Genomic DNA, 20,276 nt, shown 5'->3' with positions numbered 1-20,276 from the left:
GCTGCTGTGATTACCACTGACAAGGGAATACATCAAAAGTTATATACCGAACCCGAGTATACTTGGATGTGCGTTATGTTGCCAGTGGGGAACATAAAAGAACGTAGTGAACATAAATACGTAGTGAAAGAGAAAAAATTGGCACATTTATGTCTATTTTACTGTATTAATAGCTATTGCTGCAATTATAGTTTTGTGAAATTACAGTGTTTTCAAATCCAGTGAATGAGCTATAGTAGCCCTATAATAAAGTAGCCGAAGATAGCAGAATTGTTACGAGATTACCATTTTTATTATTCATTTTTGACATCTTCATTTAGTTATTATTAAAAAATAATAATATAATTTTCCACGAATTAATTTTGAATTTGAATTTCGATTTTTGATTTAACGAAAGCAAATTATGGTAAATCCGTCTTGCGCTTCCTTTGTCTAAAATTTGTAAATTTCTTTAATCACAAGCATTCGATGCATTGAAATTATTTGGGCTTTTAATGCTTGAAGAATAATGGGATACTTTTAATAAACAGGCTTTTTTTCATGCAGAAAAAAATGACAAGAGTAAACAGAAGAAGTATTTTATATTTTATATGATAAACTCATATAAAATATAAAATACTTCTTCTGTTATGAAACCTTATTTGAACTTTAGAATAAATTAATTTTTATTACTTTAAAGTTGTTTTAAGGTGTATTAATAATTTATCATCCTAATAAGAAGACTTAGAATCAACATGCGTTTGCGAATATTGTGAAATAAAACGCAGGCAACTATATTCAAGCTGTTCAAAATGTGAGAAAATATTTATTTTAAAGAAGTAAAAATGCTATTAAAATGTTCTTTCACTAAGCTGAGAAAATATGTAACATAGACGAGTTACAGCACATCTTTGTGTAAACTGGCTAAAAGTATGCATTTCAAAATAAGGAAACAGAAAAATAAACCCCAGAGCTCAATATTTAAAAGTAAACTATAATAAGGGTTTAATGTTTTTCCTCATACTTTTAATACACTTACGGCAGTATTTAATAATAAATAAACTCATGTAAAATAAATACTAAAAACACGTTGTTTCTTTAGTTTTGACTAATCTCACTTGTCTGACTTCAGCAACAGAAGAAAGCCCACGAAATTTATAATAGAAAGGAGTACAGGATTACGTCTGTCGTTGGCAAGGGCCTTAAGCACCGTATAGGTTAGATTACGATTTTTGCATAGTTCCACCCCAATTTTGAGAAAGAACACCTCGAGCGATGCTTCCAAGGGTGTCCCACCCCTCTTTCCCTACCACAAAACCAGACGTGAGGACCTCGGCTCATTATACAGGGTGATCAGCAAATAAGCCCTGATTTCAAAATTAAATATCTCTACAACAAAGGTCGATAGAATTATGCGGTAAACTGTACGTTTATTAGCAAAACTGTAAAAATGGTGTACAAAAGTTTAAAAAAAATTAGTTATAAAAATAGTTAACAGATGGCGCTCTAATCGCAATGACCTATCAATAGCCTTTAAAATGTGCTTCGAAGTCGAAAGTGATCAGTACAACTTTTGGCTAGTGAAAAGAGGCTAGCGCAGGAAGTGAAATAATGTATTCCATTGAACAACGTGTATTTTGGTTCTGGAATTTCACCAATTAGAACATAGACCTACGGCAACACGTCGCAGTTTTCAAAACCGATTCAATGTTCCAGTTGGACCCGATGCGAAAACCATTCGCATGCTCTTCGCGACATTCGAATGGACTGGCAGCGTGGCTGATGATCGAAAGAAAAATGTTAGGCCTAAGCAAACTATAATCACTCCTGAAAATGCAGCCAAAATTTCTGGATTTGTTCAGCAAAATCCTAGATCCGACGGATTGCATCAGAGACAGGTTTGAAGTACACGAGCACACAAAAAATATTTAAAAATAGCCTATGGCTGTTTCCATACAAAATCCAAAGTCATCAGGCCATACCCATGAAAGCTGTGCAACGAAGGGTTGACTTTGCGAATCAGATTCTAATAATGATCGAAAACGACAGATTTGATGTGAGCTGGTTCACAGAGGAGGCACATTTTCATTTGAATGGAATCGTTAATAAAGAAAACTGGAGATTTTGGGATACCGAAAGTCCTCATTTGTATGAAGGAAAAGCACTGCATTTGCCTAAAGTCATGGCATGGGCTGCGGTATGCGCCAGAGGCATTATCGGACCCTTTTTCGTACGAGAAACGATAACTACTGAACATTACGTTACAATTTTAGAACAATTTGTCAGCACTCAACTAGCGTTGGATGATCGACCAGGTATCGACTGGTTCCTGCAAGATGGGGCTCGACCACATCGAACAAATAAAGTTTTTCACTTTTTTCATGAATACTTTGGGAATAGAGTAATTACGTTAGATTATCCTCAATTTACTGACACAGGAATAGCTTGGCCTCCATATTCTCCCGATCTGAGTCCTTGTGACTTCTTTCTGGGGCACATTGAAAGACGCTGTCTATCGGAACAATCCTGCTACTCTAGATGAGATTGAATCGTTGATTGGTGTTGCAAGTGATTCCATTTCCGTCGAGACATTGTAAGACGTGACGTCAAATTTCATTGTTCGTTTACGCCACCTCATTGGTTCGAACGGTGAACATTTTAAAAAAATTGTATTTTGATTGAAAAAAGCCTGCTTCACTTTATTTTTTTAATTAATTTTTTTGACTCCTTTCAGAGAAAGAGTTTTCGGTGCAGAGCGCCATCTGTTAACGATTTTTGTAACTAAATTTTCTAAACTTTTATACACTATTTTTACAGTTTTGTTAATAAATATACACTTCATCGCATAATTCTATCGATTTTTTTTGTAGAGATATTTAATTTTGAAATCAGGGCTTATTCGCTGATCACCCTGTATATTTAAAATGCTCCGATCCTGCAAAGATACTATTCATTAACAAACATCCATGACCTCTTCGGGATTCGCAACATAATGTGTGTGCGCAATGATACTATTCATTGTGCAGCAACATAATGCGTGTGTGCAATGGTACTATTCATTGTGCAGTAACATAATATGTGCGCACAATGATACTATGCATTGTGCAGGAACATAATGCGTGTGCTCCAAGATACTATTGTCATAATCAATGGTTGGTTTGGTTTATTTGAGTTTGAGCAAGCGTGCTAGGGCTATCTGTCTAAAGGAAAGGAATCATTCGTGAAGGAGTTTCTATGAAATACTGTCTTATAGCCATGTTATACCTACGAAAAACCACGAAAACGTCAGTGCATGCAACCTGTTTTCCTGAATTCGAATCCAGGTCGAATTACCAGAAATCAGTGGCTTTAACGCTCGGCGGTTCGTGAACACAACTGTTCACTGGAGATGGTTAGCATTAGCGGCGAAGTAATTTTGGCTTGAATATCAGGCAAATGATAAATGTTCATAATCATCGTATCTACATAGAATCGTTTATGAATAAAATATGTAAGTTAAGGGGAAAAATAATTAGCAATAGTACAAAGCATAATGGGCTCGAATTATGGGTAAGTTTTTGCTAGTCATATTTACGCAAAACATGAGTACTGTAAAATCAGCAATTTCAGAAATTTTTCATTTAAGTCTAAAACTTTCGAAAAAGTGTCTGCCGGGTGTCTTTGAATAAAACTGGAATTACATGCATTTTTAATTCTCCCTGTAGCCACTTAAACTCTATTTAATTCTGATTATTCCGTTAATTTTGATCGATTGTTACTTCAACTACGCAGTTTTTCGCTATTATTTCAGAGAAGCTGGTCCCGTTCTACGTGAGCAATATTAATTTTTAACCTTGTAAATTCATTAAATTTATTTATCCCAGAGTGGTTGGATATTTTACATGATCTAGCACAGCTTTTGCCAATCTCTTGTACTCCCATCCATGGCTACCCCCCAAAAAAAATCACTAGTAATGGCGGAAGACAGCAAAATGTTATAATAAATGCTGATAAGAAAGCAATACGTGCAGTAAGTTTACATCGCTGTCTAGGGATTTATATTTATTTTAACTAATAATTTAAAGTTTTATTTGTAACTTTAATATAAGCGTTCATTTCCCTAATTGTCAGTGCCAGAATAGTTAAATGTTGTAGCGCGCGTGAACGAATGCAAATTTTCTATTTCGAAGGAAGTTGTTAAAAGCAGAGTTTCGGTAGAAGAAAGGGAGAATTAGGATATAGCTGCTGTCTCTGCCGTAGGTACGTTTGCTGATTCAAGTGGCTTAATTGCATTGCTTTGCTGCCACTAGCTTAGAAGGGGGTTGAAGTTACGGAATCTCGCTGAGCCCTGTAGGCTAGTTTTATCACTTGTTAATATTTCAACTTTTAGTTTCAATTATCTGACTTTCAAATACCACCCAAGTAGAGGCGAAGTTTGCTAGCGTCGAGTCGACGCATTGTAAATTTTAAAGAGTTAATAAAGGGTACTTGATCCCTTGTCTTGGGTAGTTTACTGCTACTCCAGTGTACAGGCAGAAGTTCATTCACTGGACTCTACAAATGGATAAAAAGGATAGCAACAGCCGAGATTTTCCATGCCTGTCATTCATTAAAAAGTGTTAAAAAGAATGAAATTAGTTACGGCTAGTTCTGCCCTCCCAATCATATTTCTTGATTTCTTACACCATATATTATAAAACGATTGACAACCAACCATAACTTTAATACCTGACTGAATTATCAAGCAGGTTAACAGAGTTCTTTCTTCACGACTGTGATATTCAAAGAAGTAAGGGAGTTAAATTTTGTATTTTGCTCTTTTAGGATTGTTAAAATATTGTTTTTATAAAAACAGATCCTAAAAAAAGATCTAAAACAGATCCTGGCTAAAAACAGATCCTGGCTAAAAACAGGTCCTGGCTAAAAACAGGTCCAGATAAACAGATCCTGGCTAAAAACAGATCCTCGCACAGAATGAAACTCATAAATAATATTTCTGATTTAACGTCTGCGCCAAACGCTTCCAAGGAATGTGTGGGTCTACCGATCACATTCTACGATGAAACTGTTACTGGTGAGAGATAGGCTGACTAGTAGTAAGGAAATACGAAATAGACTATCTTCCTCTAGAATAAAAGAAATTGTTCTGATTTTTCTTCATAGGAGATGAAAGTAACTTCAATTCTCTTTGTATTATATGGAGGGAAGTTTTTACAAAGCAAAAGAATTAAACCTTTATTGCATGTTGCGCCAGTTAAAAATCCAAAACCCTAATGAGAAACACAAAGAAATAAATGTTAACATTCTTTTTTATTGCCATTTACAAATAGTGAACTAGTGAAAGACCATTCTCATTTCTCTGTTATTAACAACTGGACGTTGCTCCTAATTTAAGACTTCACCTTTCCGAATTTCCTTCTGACCTTGAAAGTAAAGCAGGCTCAAAGATCACATAAATAATGAAGCTTGAACAACAATTCAGGATCATCCTTCTAAGGTTGTTGAATAATATTTTATTAATTTTTACTCATGATTATGGTGCCGTATTTTGCATTTTGCGTTTAACTGTAAGGACGACTAGCTTTTGATTACAAATTGCAATTTGCAATCAAGGTTTCATAAATTCGGTATAAATGAAATTACATATTAATTTCCTTTAACTTGTCATAAGGTTAATATTTTACTACAGTAAAATTATATTTCAAGAATCTTTAGTTTTTTAAGTATAGGTCTAGACCTCATCACTGTTCAATAAATTCATTAACTCACAAACTCCCACCCACCATCAATAAATATGATATTTAGAATAATAATAGTACATTAAAAGGGTTACGTTTTAGTTTAAAAATAAATTTTATCGCTATATTTATCTGAAATAAATCTTGTAATAATTAGTCTTTTTCTGATTATATTTTTCTATCTACTTTCATTGAAATCCATTGAACTTATAGCATTAAAATAACACAATAGTATAATATATTGCGTGAATACTTAAGCGGGGTGAAGGGTCGTAATTTCTGAAGAATAAAGTAAGTTAGGAGTACTCAGTAATCATAAAGTCTTATTAAGCGGTACGCGAAAAAAAAAAAGACTTAAAGCCACTGTTTTAGCAAATAAATAAGCTTTTTTAAGTCCACCAAGCAAATTTATAACGTGCAGCTTCTGAATCAGAGAATAACATTTTAACAAGGTTCTTATCCTTAATGAGGATTTATAGCGAAAAGGGACGGTTTTTTTAATGTAACTGTATTCTTAGGTCATTTTATATAAAGTTTTCCTAACTTTAATTGAACTGTGGGTAGTTCGATCATATTTACGAGTTATAACTCCGTATTTATGGGTGTTTTAAGAGATTCCTTTTTAACATGCCTTTTATAACTAATAATCTAATTCTTTATACTTTCTCTAAAAATATAAGGTAAATGTAAAAATAATTTCGAATCAAGATAGTACGTTTTTTGTTTTTTCCTAATTCTCTGTAAGATTTTTTTTTTCTTTTCAATGATACACTTATATGTACTGGAAAGTCTGGTAAGATCGTGTTGCTAGGATTCGATGACCTACTGGAACTAATCTATTTCATTTAGATATTGCCTAATTTAATTTAAATATTCAATGTTTAACTGAGTACAATATGTCATTTCTTAAAAGTAAAAATTTCAATACCTTTTACACTAATAACCTGTTTTTTTCCATAGAAAATGTCAAACCATCTGTTTTTTTAATGCACTTGTTACCTTTATGATGTTAAAAAAAATAGATTTTCAATAGAAAAGCAACAAGGCAAGCCACTTTCTGCAATAGTTCCACCTTCCCCTTTTCTCTGAACTGGAAAATTTATCATTACAATATAAACATTTAGTGTCTGATGTGTTTCCTCAACTTTTCTTTGTGAATTCTTATAAACTGCATTTCTTTTAATAGTTAGTATTGGAAGGCATTACCAGTGTACCAGTGGTACTTCGCTGTTGTCCCTCATATTTTTACCTGTACCTGCGGTTTTCTCGTCTTCATTTGAAAAATCATCATTCAAGGATTCAAAGGATTTTTGGAGGAGTCTCTTTTGTTTTATTAGTTTTTAAAGCATTTATTGCGGAGGGAGGTTGTTTGCTTTCTTTTGTTTTAGGTGGTTTTTCTCTTTTTCTTCTTTTGAATCATCACAGAAAGATTTTTCGCTTCCTATTTAGAACAACATGCTGGAAAACACAACAAAATAACATTGTTTTCTTCGGCTATGTTGATTAGATTGAGTCTCGTTGTAAGAATGTTATGACTCTCCAACCATAAAAAGGTCTGGTTCTTCCTCAGACAAATCTAGGAACTCTATAAGCTTTGGAAACTATTACACAAACTATAAACTAACTAAAACCTAATACACAAACTGTACACTTATGAATCTATAAACTGTCTGCATTCACCCAAAAGGTTATATAGAGCTAATCCATACTCTGCATCACCAATGAGCATAAAGTCATCTCTCGTTTAAGAGAAAATAAACATTTTGGACCTGAAGTCGCCGCCCGCACTCATACAAGTTTCAGCAGAACTAGAACTTTACGTTCAAGATATACCTGTGCTCCAACGTGGTTTTCGCCGCGTAAAGCGAGGACTCTTGGCGCTTTATTAGAAACAGTTACTCCTATCTCATCAACATTATATCGCAAGGAGAAAGTTCGGGTTTCTAATATAACTCTCTTACAAATAAAATAAAAATAATAATAATAAAAAAAAACTCCTCAAGAACTGTGTTTGTTGAACTCCATGGCTCTTGACTTTGAATGTTTTCTAGAACTTGTAGCAAACCTTGTTTCTGATTTTGTTTAGGCCTATGAAAATACAATTATATTAAATTGATAGAAAAATATATAAAATTCATAGGTTAAAAAAACTCATTGCTGCGTTTGAATAGGTTATTTTTATAAGTACCTAAACATGTCCATTTTAATCGACGTAGGGAGTATATGGTTACATTAGTTGTACGAATATTGATTTAATCTTTGGTCTACCCGGTCATACGTCGAGTGCAGAGATAATATACACGAACCTGATCTACGCTTTTATAGGATTAAATTGCTATTGATTTTTAGGGTAAAATTCTTTAGTCAATACGGATCAAGGATAGTTTTCTAGCTATAACATCTATTAACTAAGGACAGTGTAAAAACAAAAGAACATTAAAATTTGATATCAGAAAAAAAAACTCATCAACATAGACGCCATAAATTGAAAGACCAAACAACATGTGTATATGGCCGCGTCATCTTCATGATCCGTGAAGTGTATTTCAGAATCTCTCCACTAGAAAACAGTGTTAATGATGCTAGAATTAAGGCACCCGGTTTTACACAACTACCCGATATTATCCCTATATAATTCTAAATTTTTCGTTTATGCACGTTTATGGCACAGAAAGCATAAAGTTTATTATCACTTTGAATTTTCAAAGTTTAATATATTTTATCCTTTCAGAACAGCTGTACTAACCCAAATAAAAGCTAAGTAATTGAGAAATGATACGAAACTGTTTACTTGTTTCCAGAGCTGCAAACTTTCGAAAACGGTTTGGTGAAAAACAAATTAATCGCAGACGTTTCGTGTCAGCAGGAACTGGAAGTGATTGATTTGGGATTTTACCTGTTTCCGAAGCTTTTATTTGTAATTGATGCTATGAATCTATGTTTCATCAAATGTTACTTTATTTATCACGAACTTTTTTTATGTAAGAATGAATGCTCCTACAACTACGTAAAATAAAACTTCTTTCAAAGTATTAAATCATTAAAAAACTGTGTAAAAAATTTCACTGATAAAATTTAAATTGTAATACTCACAATTGCATTTTAACTGGTTCTGTTTTAAAAGGGGCTCTGGATATGAAAGAGATAATTACAATGATTAAGTACGAACTAATAAAAACTATGCAAGGTTTTCAAACTGCTACTTTAACATTGATTTCTTTATTCCGAAACAATATATATTTCAGTAAAACACTGGAAAATTTCATAAAATATCTTATTCGTTATTAAAAATGAAAAAGTATTGTAGGGTTTATATTTATTTCAACTAACATTTATTTTAAGTTTAAACTATCTTTCCTGTCAAGCCTTACTTTCCCCTGGAATTGCCAATGCCAGAGTATGTAAATTTTAGTAGAACGCGCAAGGATTCAAATTGTCAGCGGAAGTAATCTGAGTTAAAATAAAAGGGAAACGAGTTCGAAAGTGTGCTTTCTTGCTTCACGAGCGTGGAGGTGGCTAGTTAGAAATTGAAGAACCACCCGTTTCGGCCTGTGTGCTTGCCTCGGCAGATTTTTAATCTTTCAACGTAATATTCAGAAGTTTGCTGAATTATCAGCGGTATTTTAGAACGCGATGAGGTTAGTTACGTTTAGACAGCCTCGTAGTTAGTCACTTGTTACTATTCTTTTTTTTTCAGTTTCTTATTTTTATTTTACCGTCGGGTCGGCGTAGTTTGTGAGCGTCAAGAGCACGCATTTGTAATTTCTAAAGTTGAATAAAAAGGGATTTAAACCCTTCTCAAGACTTTGTCTACTTTCCAGTTCTCAGCAGTCACCACTATTGTTGCGTGCAGGTTGGAAGCGCGCAACATTACAGTATGTTTTTATAATAAAAAGGTCTAAATAAAAAAGATGGCTTTGTTTAAATGCTACAGAAAAGAGTTTATTAAAAAAACAACGATTTATCGAGCTCTAAAGCGAGATGAACAGTAAGGAAAACTTGATATCAATCCGAATTTTGAAAAAGAGCTTAAAAAATGAGCCAAATGTTTTTGAAAACGCTTAGAGGTATGAAATCCGTCTAAAAATGCGCATTTTTGCCCACGAAGGTGCTCTGAAATGAAAAATAAACTAATTCATTAAAAAAACGGAATAAAAATTTAAAATCTCGTGACATCAGCACAACGGCTTTTAAAATACGAAAAGAAATTCGAGAAAATAAAAATGGTTTAAAATTTACATTCAATTAGATGCATCTGGGAGTTACGAGGATCTCATCGTAGATCGAAGAATCTACTTTATATTTGGTACTACTGACTGATGAGACAAAGTATTGTTATTTAACAATTCATAACTAAATCTGTGAACCTTTCAAAATAAAGCCAAAGTAAAAATTCGCGAAAGAAGTGACGGCATGGTCCACCATAGACGAAGAGACAACTGATTTTGTGTGTAAATCGAATAATGTAGCCCTGTGTATTCCAAGCTTAAGTTATCGGAAGATTATGGGGCATTATTAAAAGCACATATTGATAAACTTAACTCATTTCAAGGGATTACGTTTTCGAAGATTAAAATCAATTTTTAAAGGAACAATTACAGCATGCTTGAAGAGAGTCACAGCAATATTCGTAAAAATATATATATTCAATAATTCAAAGTTTTAATACTGTACCTATTAATCATACCAATTTAAAAATATCTCAATTTGTTTCATTCGTATCCATGAAACAGCTTCTTTTATAAATGAGCTGATTTTTTCAACAAACCTATCATTGTAAAAAAACTATGCGTCATTCGCAGAAAGTTGCTCAAGATACACTACAGCAACGTAGCCATCAGGACTCCTCGGTCACTTCAGGAAAGTAAAATAAAAGCTGAATGAAATTAAGAAATAAGAAACAAAACGTAATATCAAAATCAGAACATTTAAAGAGGAAATCCGCCAGGTTGAATTGTGTGTCTTTTGTAGTACACGGTGCTTAGTTACTGCACATTCGAGAAGCTTGTCGCTCATTCTCAATCCTTCGAGAATTACTGGAATCTGCACGAGAGTTACAGAAATACACTTCCATATAAATACAGATGGATAGATACTGCGGCAGTCTCTTCACAATGAATGTTCGTAGTGACAGTGCTTGATTTCTTAGCCATCTTTCCATGAAATGCCATTGTGATTTCTTAGGCATTTTCCTCTATGCCTTTGATTTCTTTATGAATTCGAATCGTCAGTATCAATAAAATGATAATAAAAATAATAAATTGTATAAAATCACGATCTCTGAAAAGTTTATTCTATATAACAATATGCAGAAGTATAGAAAGCCATCGTGAGTTCCGCTTGCTACACATGAAATATAAGTTGCTGGTCTTGAGAATACGTCTTGACATATTTAACGACAATACATGAACAGGCTGCATAAATTTTAATGAAACACAGTACTACATCTGCGACGGTTTAAAATGATGATGACACGGTTTGTAAAATGGCGTTCTGGTAGAAAGTTTCAGCTGAATGAAGGAATCTATTATTGTTAAAAGAAAAAAAAGAAAATTCCACCATTTTTAATACAAACGCTAGAGCATCTTTTTTTTTTTAAGAGCAAACTGATGTATCGAATGGATTACGTGAAAATTGCTCTTACAAAATCCTTCCTAGAAGAAATTAAGATTCAATAGAAAGCAAAGGAAGCATTTAGGTACACACCAAAGCTTTGATAGACCCGTTTGCAATTTTATTTTCCGAATGGGAAAGAAAAAGTGTTTAAATGACTTGGTTTATTGGCACTTGCGCACAAACAGAAAAGCAGGGGCAAAAATATTCATTGCTTCCAAGAAACATTCATTGCTGTATAGGTAATAGTAAATTTGTATAGTTTAATGGCAGTTGACCGCTAAAACACATCATGTTTATTATGTCTCGATAGCTTAGAATAGCCACTTGCATTCTTAATTTAATTTGTAAAATTTTAATCCATTGGGTTGTAGAAGAGTACTTATTAACAAACTGTTTATTTTATTTAACATATGTTTATATTATTAAATTATAAAGAAAATTAAATACCTTAAGAAGTAAGGTAGCTTTAAAACGTCAAAATATTCCCAAAACATTTTTAAAGCTCAGTATCTTTACAACTGGAATATGAGCAAGATTTTTTTATTTCAATATTATTAATAATGCATTTTCTACTATTATTTTATGTTCAAATATTGCAATATTTTAAATAAAACATCTTTTTTATCATCCACATATTACTGTAACATGTACTAAACGCAGTATTATATAAAAATTGAGTAGACATTTTTTCAAAATAAAAGAATAATGTGCAATTAAAATGACCTACATTAAAAATAATAAATTATATTTTCTTAAGAATAGCATTTAAATTTTTTCTAGCTTTCGTTACGCAGAATTCGATTATTTTTTTAACATAATTAAAGGAAATTCCTTAAAGGTTTATGTGAGCAGTATAAATAAGTTTCTCATTTTCAAATTCACTTACGGTTTATACCGCTGGCCAATTTTGTTTTTTATTTCCTAAATGGCTTTGGAGAAATCGTGATTGCTATAAACAAATTTGTATTATGAGAAATCTTAAATATATAAATGCTTTCAAATTCTGTAAACGCATATTATATTCTTGATTTAAAAAATTCAATTTTGTGCTTATAGTTTATTATCAGATATTTTATTATTACATGTTGCATACACACTTATCATAAATTTAATTGAGCCAATGAAAAAGCGAGATGTCGAAATTTTCAGATGATTCCAAAATTAGAAAAGTTTTTAGGCCAGAAGTATAATAATTAGCCACTTTATATAGATACAGCGTTTACACAGTAAACCGAAATTTCTTGAAATTCTAATCAGCCAGTTTAAAGAAATGAACACGCAAGCAGGAAAATTCCATTTTTCTGATATCTTCATTGGGAAATAAAATTACCTTGAAATCCTGTACGCACCTTACTTCCTTAAAATTAATATAGACAGATATGACAATTAGTTAACTATTTTACAAAATAATGTTAGTATTATGTGTAACTGTATATTTGGATATAGTTGTATATAGAAGCATTTTATAAACATAGTTTGGGGGATTTATATAAGGCATTCACTGAAATGTAACTGTAAAAAAACTGATGCAGACAACACAGGACATTCTTCTACGAAACACTACATAATATGTATTTTTGATGAATTTCATTTAAATTTATTTCCTAAAAATTCATTAGAGATGTATTTCTCATTCAATTAATTCCGTTCTTACTTCACGGCAAGGCAAAAGTACATAAAAACCTCAAAATAACTTCATTAAAACTTGAAAAATATAGAAAAACATAAAACACAAAATACAGTTAAAACAATTAAAATTAAAGTATCTTCACAAAAGCAAGCAAATCGGCCTGCAGGCTAGAAAGCAGATTTTTCGGTGCGCAAAACGGAAAGTTTACTTTTGGTCCCACTCGGCAAAAAGACACTGAAAGTGCAGAAATTGACTTAATTCATTATTCTGCTAAATTTCAAATGTAAACAAGCATGGCTGCTTTGATAAAAAATAGGCTTATCCGCACCTAAACAACTTTTAAATTGTTGATAATTCTGCAACTATTACATGCATGATTAATTAAAGGCGTAAAATCCTTACCCGGAAGGTAAGAACAGCATAATTCAATCATTTTGAAAGCAAAAAATGCAGAATTTAAATATATATAAGAATTAAAATAACTGAGATCATGGTGCTGAGTAACACAGATACATATATACCTATTATGTATATATATATATATATATATATATTTATATGCATTTGATGGGGCCGATTACAGCCAGAAAAGGAGATGCACAGCTACATGTTATGGCTACATGTACTACATATATACAAAACTTCAACGTTATGAGGCTATTCGTTTTTGCATTATGCGAGATATATACATACATACTAGTACGTACGTACGTACAGACGTCAAGCAAAAATCTCTTCTGAATGCATTTTAAATCAATTTTATCTTCTGTTTGGGAAAAAGAGTTCTTTATTTTGTCGTACGTACAGATGTCACGCAAGAACATTGTTAAATTGCATTCCATAGCAGTCAAAATGGACAGTTTCGTTGAAATATGACACCCAGAATTTTTCGTGATTACAATACTTCATTTACTTCGTACAAGGAAGTACAAAACCATTTGACCTTTAAATTGCAGAAGCTTAGAACTATTTTTCTACCATAATAATACGGTATACTTAGGTTTGGTATTTCAAAAGAACGTGTGGAATTTGTAAATTCCATTGCATTTTAAAGTTCTACTGCATTACATGTAGCAAAGTCAGGTGTAATAATGAGCAGTGGAGTATCCGTTAAGAAGATTTAAATTTCTTGTGTGAAGACAACAAGGTGCCATTTTAAAATGACGCTAATTGTTACGAAAGAAGAGTGTTAGTTGGGTACTCATATTTTTTCAGCAGTCATGGTCCACGATTTTGAAGCGAAATTACATTGCTTTACTGCTGTTTAATATTGAAGAAATACCTGGGCAGTTTTTTGGTGGTTTTGAATTATAATCGATATGTAATGTGCTATCCCTTATAAACCAATAAGATTGAGGGTTTCTTATCCCTAAGGGCTTTTATTATGCCGAATTTGAATTTTATAGAGATTTGTTTTTGCAGCCAGTCCATATATGGGAAGGAGGCCTAAGTAACGTTGGGCGGACAGAGAAAGACATTTGTGTTTTCCAAAAAGAGGTCTTAAGTGAGCTTTTGAAATACTATCAATTTATTTTTGTCTTTTTCATAATGGAGTCTGAAAGTGAATTTGTTATCAAGTATGACACCGAGAAATGTTACATCTTGTTTCTAGTGTGTTTCCACTTCCAATAACTTGGTTTGGTTTGCTGTATTTGATTGTGGCAAAGCACTCGAGGGTTATCAGGCTAAGGGGAGGGAAGCCTTCGTGGAGTACGTTGTAAGAGAAACCGGCTCGTATACACGTTACACATGGGAAAACCACGAAAACACCCAAACAGCCAGTCCATTCATGGGATTCGAACCTCGGACCGAAATACAAGTGTTCAGGTTCATACAAGTTGATTACAAATGTTTTTAAGTGTTTCAGTCTGTTTCATAATACCTGTGTTATCAGCTAAGAGTGCTAACTGAATCGTAGCGTCCTGTGAGATGGCATAAGTTATATAATACTTAGAAGTCAGCCTTGAGGTATACAGCGAACTAAAAATCGCATTTCAAAATCAAAATCTATCGGAATTTCGGCTGCACGCAAGATGAGTTCAGAATCTTGCACGAGAAAACAAAATTATTGCTGGTCTCTATTTCAAATACTCATCTCTCTAAAATAGGATTCTCCACCTACACAGGTATTAAAACAAAATAGAGAATCCACATCAATGCGGAGTAAGGTACCGTTTGCACTTATAAAGAGTTGAACTTAAAATCAGAATGTGAGCAAAACTACAATCACGAATGTCTCATTAACAGAATTGACTTTTTTTTCTGGATTACATCTTAATTTAGGTTTGAAGGACATTGCAGCTGTACAGTAGTACATTTAAGATGTAATCTATGAACATTAAGAAAAATTTCAGTTAACAATTAATGAACGGATATTTATTTAAATTGAACTGAACGATTAACCTGCGAAACATAAATTAATTATGTAACAATCTTAATAACGCGCTCCTCAATAATATTGTTGCGTTTTTCTTTTCTGCCTTCAGTTGTTACGTTATTTTCTTCCTTTGTGTTCGTACAGGGTTTGTCAGGATTTGGAGTGAATAATGACAATACTACTTGATGAAGTATCGAAACACACTTTATTGGGCAGTATTATTCAAAACAGCTCCAATAACACGTTTACACAGACGTCGAAGAACTACAATAATAAACACGCTGACACGATCAGCGACACAGCCTTCACACTATCAGGCTATCGCGTTGAAGGTACCTTCACTGCAAAGCACCTGAGTACAGCTCCGAATCTGCTCGGTCGTTCTCAGAACTCCACGTACTCTCGAGACTCTCCACGCTACAACTAGCGATGCATTCGATGATACCCTAGAGTACAGTTCCCGACTCCGCGGTTTTGGTCGTTCCCGGAACTCAACACACTCTCTCGACTATGCTGTAAATGCGATACACTAAGAGACTCTTTCGGTGCACCCGACACCCACTCGGCACTCTCTGCCCGGCTGTCAACTCGATCGACTCCGCAGGCATTGACTCGCTAGACGAGACACCAACTCGATACTAACTATCTCGCACTCTAGACGAGGCACTCTCACTCACCCTCTCGACGAGGCACACTCTAAGACACTCACTCTCCGCGTACCAGCTTTCGGCTTGTGTTCGAGAACATTCTGGGCTAAACTGGTAAGAATTCGTTCGAGAAAGTTCTCCAACAGTCCATAGAATATCGCCAATTTTGTCGCCAAATGTGGCAACCCTGCCTTCCCTTGCTATTTTAAGGCAACCCTAAAACTGCTTTGCGAGGAAGCCATCTTACCGCGCCTGTACATTTCGTAACAATATAAACTATCTGTAGCAGCGCTGATTGGCGGAACTTATTGTACTTCGAAAGAAAATTTTTGTGTGGCAAATGCTTAACAGTATCACGCTGAGACTAAGTTGAGATTGGTAAATTAATTTAATTTAAGTTTATGGTCATTGCATAACTATTTATGTAACTCCTTATTTTATATCCCCATATTTTTTTCATAGGCTGTAAAGCTATGTGTAGACATAATTAACTTGTAAGACATAGGTTAGGCTTAACGGACTCTGGAGATAATTCTAGAAAGATTTCCGCCAGTCAAAAAGTTCGGGAATCGCTGCCCTAGAGTTTGCAGACTGCTACTGCTATCGCAAAAAATGAGCACAAAAACACAGACACAGAAGCTTTACGCGGGATACGAACTAAAGCATAGTAACTTCTCAACTTTTTTTTTACCTCATGTATTCTTTCACCATTTCTAGACGTTCATTTCCTTCTTCCCTGCCAAAACTCGGAAATATATGTACACTTATTTAAATTTAGATGACTTTTTAATGTGTTTTATAAATAAAATAAGACAAAATACAGACAATATTGATAAACACCAAAACTTGAAAAAAAAAAGGCTTTTTAAAATTCATAAATTAAAACGAAATACTGAAAATCTAAATAAAAGATTGAACTCAATCCCCTTTGGAGAACTTAAATTTCTCCCCACCCCCTCCGTTTGAGAACCCTAAACTAACATTTGTGAGTGCAATAGAATTTTAACAACTTGTGTTGCTGATGCAATAGAATGAATAAAACAACAATTTAAGCAAATGTTTTATTCTTGTATTGCCTAGCGCAGTGGTTTACGCAATGCTTCTTCAAGAATGAAAGGTTGTAGACATTTGAAAAAAACTAAAATACTAGGTACTTCATATTAAGTTTGTTATTAATACAATTACGAATATTTAACAACTAAACTCTTCCTCTTGATTGATATTATTTAACACCACAACTTTCAGCATGCGATGGTAAGCAAAACGTTGAATTATTTAATAGCTAGCCGTATGTTTTTTTGTTTATCAATATCAATTAGTAGAACTGTTTTTGATAAATAATTTATTCAAAACGTTTATTGAAGGATAGTATTGCTAATTGAACATTGCAGAAAAAAACAGTAATTAAGATACTTGTTTAGAGGTATCTAGGTAATATTTTTTTACTATTGAAACGATTTATGTATATGTTTATATCTCCAAATTAGTTCTCAAACCTTCTAAGCAGTAATTCTAAAAAACGCCCCTTCATATACTATTTAAAACTTGAAGTTAAAACTCGGATTTGATAGAGTTTTGTAATACTCCGTTTTTTTATCTATGACTTATATGTATTATTTGTTTACTTCATAAGCTCATTAGGTAAATTTAATTACTTATTTCCTCCCTATTTTAATTAGCTTTACTATTTTTTCTTGAGAAATACACTCAAATTCACAGTAAAGAAATTTTTTTTTTTTTTTTTTTTTTTTTTTTTAAATAATACTTCATTTCCATACTTATTAACTGGGATATATGCTTTCTTTTTAGAATAGTATTTAAGTAAATACGAAAGTGCTTCACTTAAATAAATCCATTAAAAATGTTTTCAGAACTATTGCTTTCGAATACTATTGGGCAAAAAAATTTCCATCAGTGCATTAGTAAAAAAATATATTAGGAATACCAAATATGGTATTATTTAAAGAAATTTTAAAAAAACATGTTAATAACTTATATCAAAAAGCTTCTTTTTCAACAAATTGTGTATCAACCATTTATCTAATTTTTTAAGGTGTGATGCTATGATATATTTTACTAATAAGTGTAGTAATTTAAATAATAATAACAATTTCACATGGTTTAAAAATTGACAGTTTGTAAGGTTTTAATTTAAACTAACAAATTTCTTTTATTTTAAGTTACCCTATCGTGTAAACTCTTATTTCAACTTCCCGTCAGAATGAGCGCGCGGTTTAACTTTATGCTAATTTGTTTTGGAGCCAAGTTTTTGTATGTAAAGTCCAGTTCATTCGTCTGTAAATTGTAGTAAATTCTATTTTCTGTAAAAGATTGGCCGAGGTTAGGAGAAGTTAAGAGTTAGTTTTTTTTTTTTTTTTTTTTTTTTTTTTTTTTAAGTCCAAAGGGATTCGAATCCCGAAGGACTATTAGTTTCGTTTTGGCATTTTGCGTCGGACTCATTAACGTCGGTTCACTTTTCAAACTGTTGCCACAAAATGTTAGAGTCCTGCATTATATTTGAAGAAATTAAATAATGAAAATAATAATGATAAATAATAATCTGCATAAATGATTGTCTATTTCTCGCATTGTGATAAAACAATGGTACATAGAGCCATCGAATTTTGAATGACGAAATTCTACTGCGAATATGGGCATCTGAAATCCCAAATTTGGAATTTGTTTTATTATAGATTTTATATTTTGTAAAACTTTAACGAATTTTTGATTTACAAACTCAATGCTTTAAAAGCGAGAAATGGCAACGTTATATAGAAAAAAAAATACTTTTATATCCAGCTCGCGAGACTGTGTATATCGGAAATTCTAAAGATATGCTTAATTTAACATTATTTTGCGATATTGCTCTTGAACTGAATTTTATGTTTTAAGTGCAAAGAACATGATATTTAATAAATAAAGGTAACACTCAAAACGTTAAAAAAACGCCCCTTTGGACGTAATTTAAAATTTGAAAAATTTCAGATTTTTTTTTTTTTTTTTTTTAGAATCGTAAAGTTTCAATCAGGTTCCGTTTGGACCCGTGTAGTGCAACTTTTGCCAATTCTGGCGAGAAGTATGTAAGGTTTTAATTTAAACTAACCAAATTTCTTTTTATTTCAAGTTATCCTTTCCTGTAAACTCTTATTTCAACTTCCTTTCAGAACGAGCGCACGGTTCAGTTTTATGCTAATTTGTTTCGGAGCCAAGTTTTTGTATTTAAAGGTTAGTGAGAAACTTATCAAGTGTGAGAGAGCTTTTAGTCTCGGCTCGGTGGATGTTCGCTAGACTAGTTAGTATTTAAATTCTTACGCCTTAGCGCTATTACTCTAATACTTAGCTAAGGCTTGCTACACACCATAGATAGGCCAAATCTCGCGTTTAAGCTATGAGAACAGCGACTATTTAAATTTCTACTTAAGATTTACTTTAAATTGTTTGATTGTTCAGTTTAGGACCCAAGCGCGGTCATTATTTTTTGTTATTACTCCCTAGCTGGGAGTTACTGTAAATAGTGATTTAAATAAAAGGGTATTTTACACACTTCTTACGTTGTAGTTCTTTTAGCTCTTACAAGAACATAGTTGCATTCAGTTCACTGTTCGAGATCAGGACCTTGATACTGTCACCAATATGTTTGCCAAGAGTATGCATAGGACACATAGTCCTGACAAGTTGAGGTCAGCACGTGTAAAAATGTCAATTAAAGTCAAATTATGCATGAAAACTATAATACAACGAAACACTATTTACACCTTTCTTATTAGTACGTCTTTTTACATCTGCACGCTATGCTGTTTCATTTTATTCTCATTCATATTAATAGTATGCTATATCATTTATATCATACATAACTTTATTTACACATATGACATATAACTTTACTTCCCCCCCCCGAATTTTTCATCAACTTTCATTTTTGAATCTCAGATGGAGCTTTTATCAAGAGCTATTTCTTTTTGTATTCGGAATTTATACATTAGCATGGCAGGCGGGGAAAGGAAAATGCAGGATCTCAGAACAGATAGGGGTTCAAAGTCGGTTAATGGATGGAATGTGATGGCTGCTTGGAGGGATACAATAGACAGTGGAGCCTGCGAACCAGATATGTTTCTGATGAGACCCGCTTTCTTTCCGTGTCTTTTGATAAAGATGGTTCGACCAAGGCTTTACCTTTAGCCCTGTGCTTCAATGAGACCAGAGGTTCCCAGCGGAGTCGATATTGACCCCCTTAGGGTCAATTATGATCAAGGGGTAGATCAGAGTTTGATAGCCGAATATGCACCGGCAGCTGATTGACATGCCCAGTA

General features: G+C 33.0%; 1 protein-coding gene across 1 annotated transcript in view; it reads right to left on the bottom strand.

Moving 5' to 3' along the window:
- Positions 1 to 20,276, bottom strand: part of LOC118182172 (protein turtle-like) — a 553,469-nt gene that overhangs the window by 203,742 nt on the left and 329,451 nt on the right. The gene's annotated exons all lie outside the window — the stretch shown is intronic.

Source organism: Stegodyphus dumicola, chromosome 6 (assembly GCF_044657685.1).
Source record: "Stegodyphus dumicola isolate Sdum_Otavi_A_Nest chromosome 6, ASM4465768v1".
NCBI classification, from domain to species: Eukaryota; Metazoa; Arthropoda; class Arachnida; order Araneae; family Eresidae; genus Stegodyphus; species Stegodyphus dumicola.
Note: the sequence above shows the minus strand (reverse complement) of the source record. Positions and strands in the feature narration are given on the sequence as shown.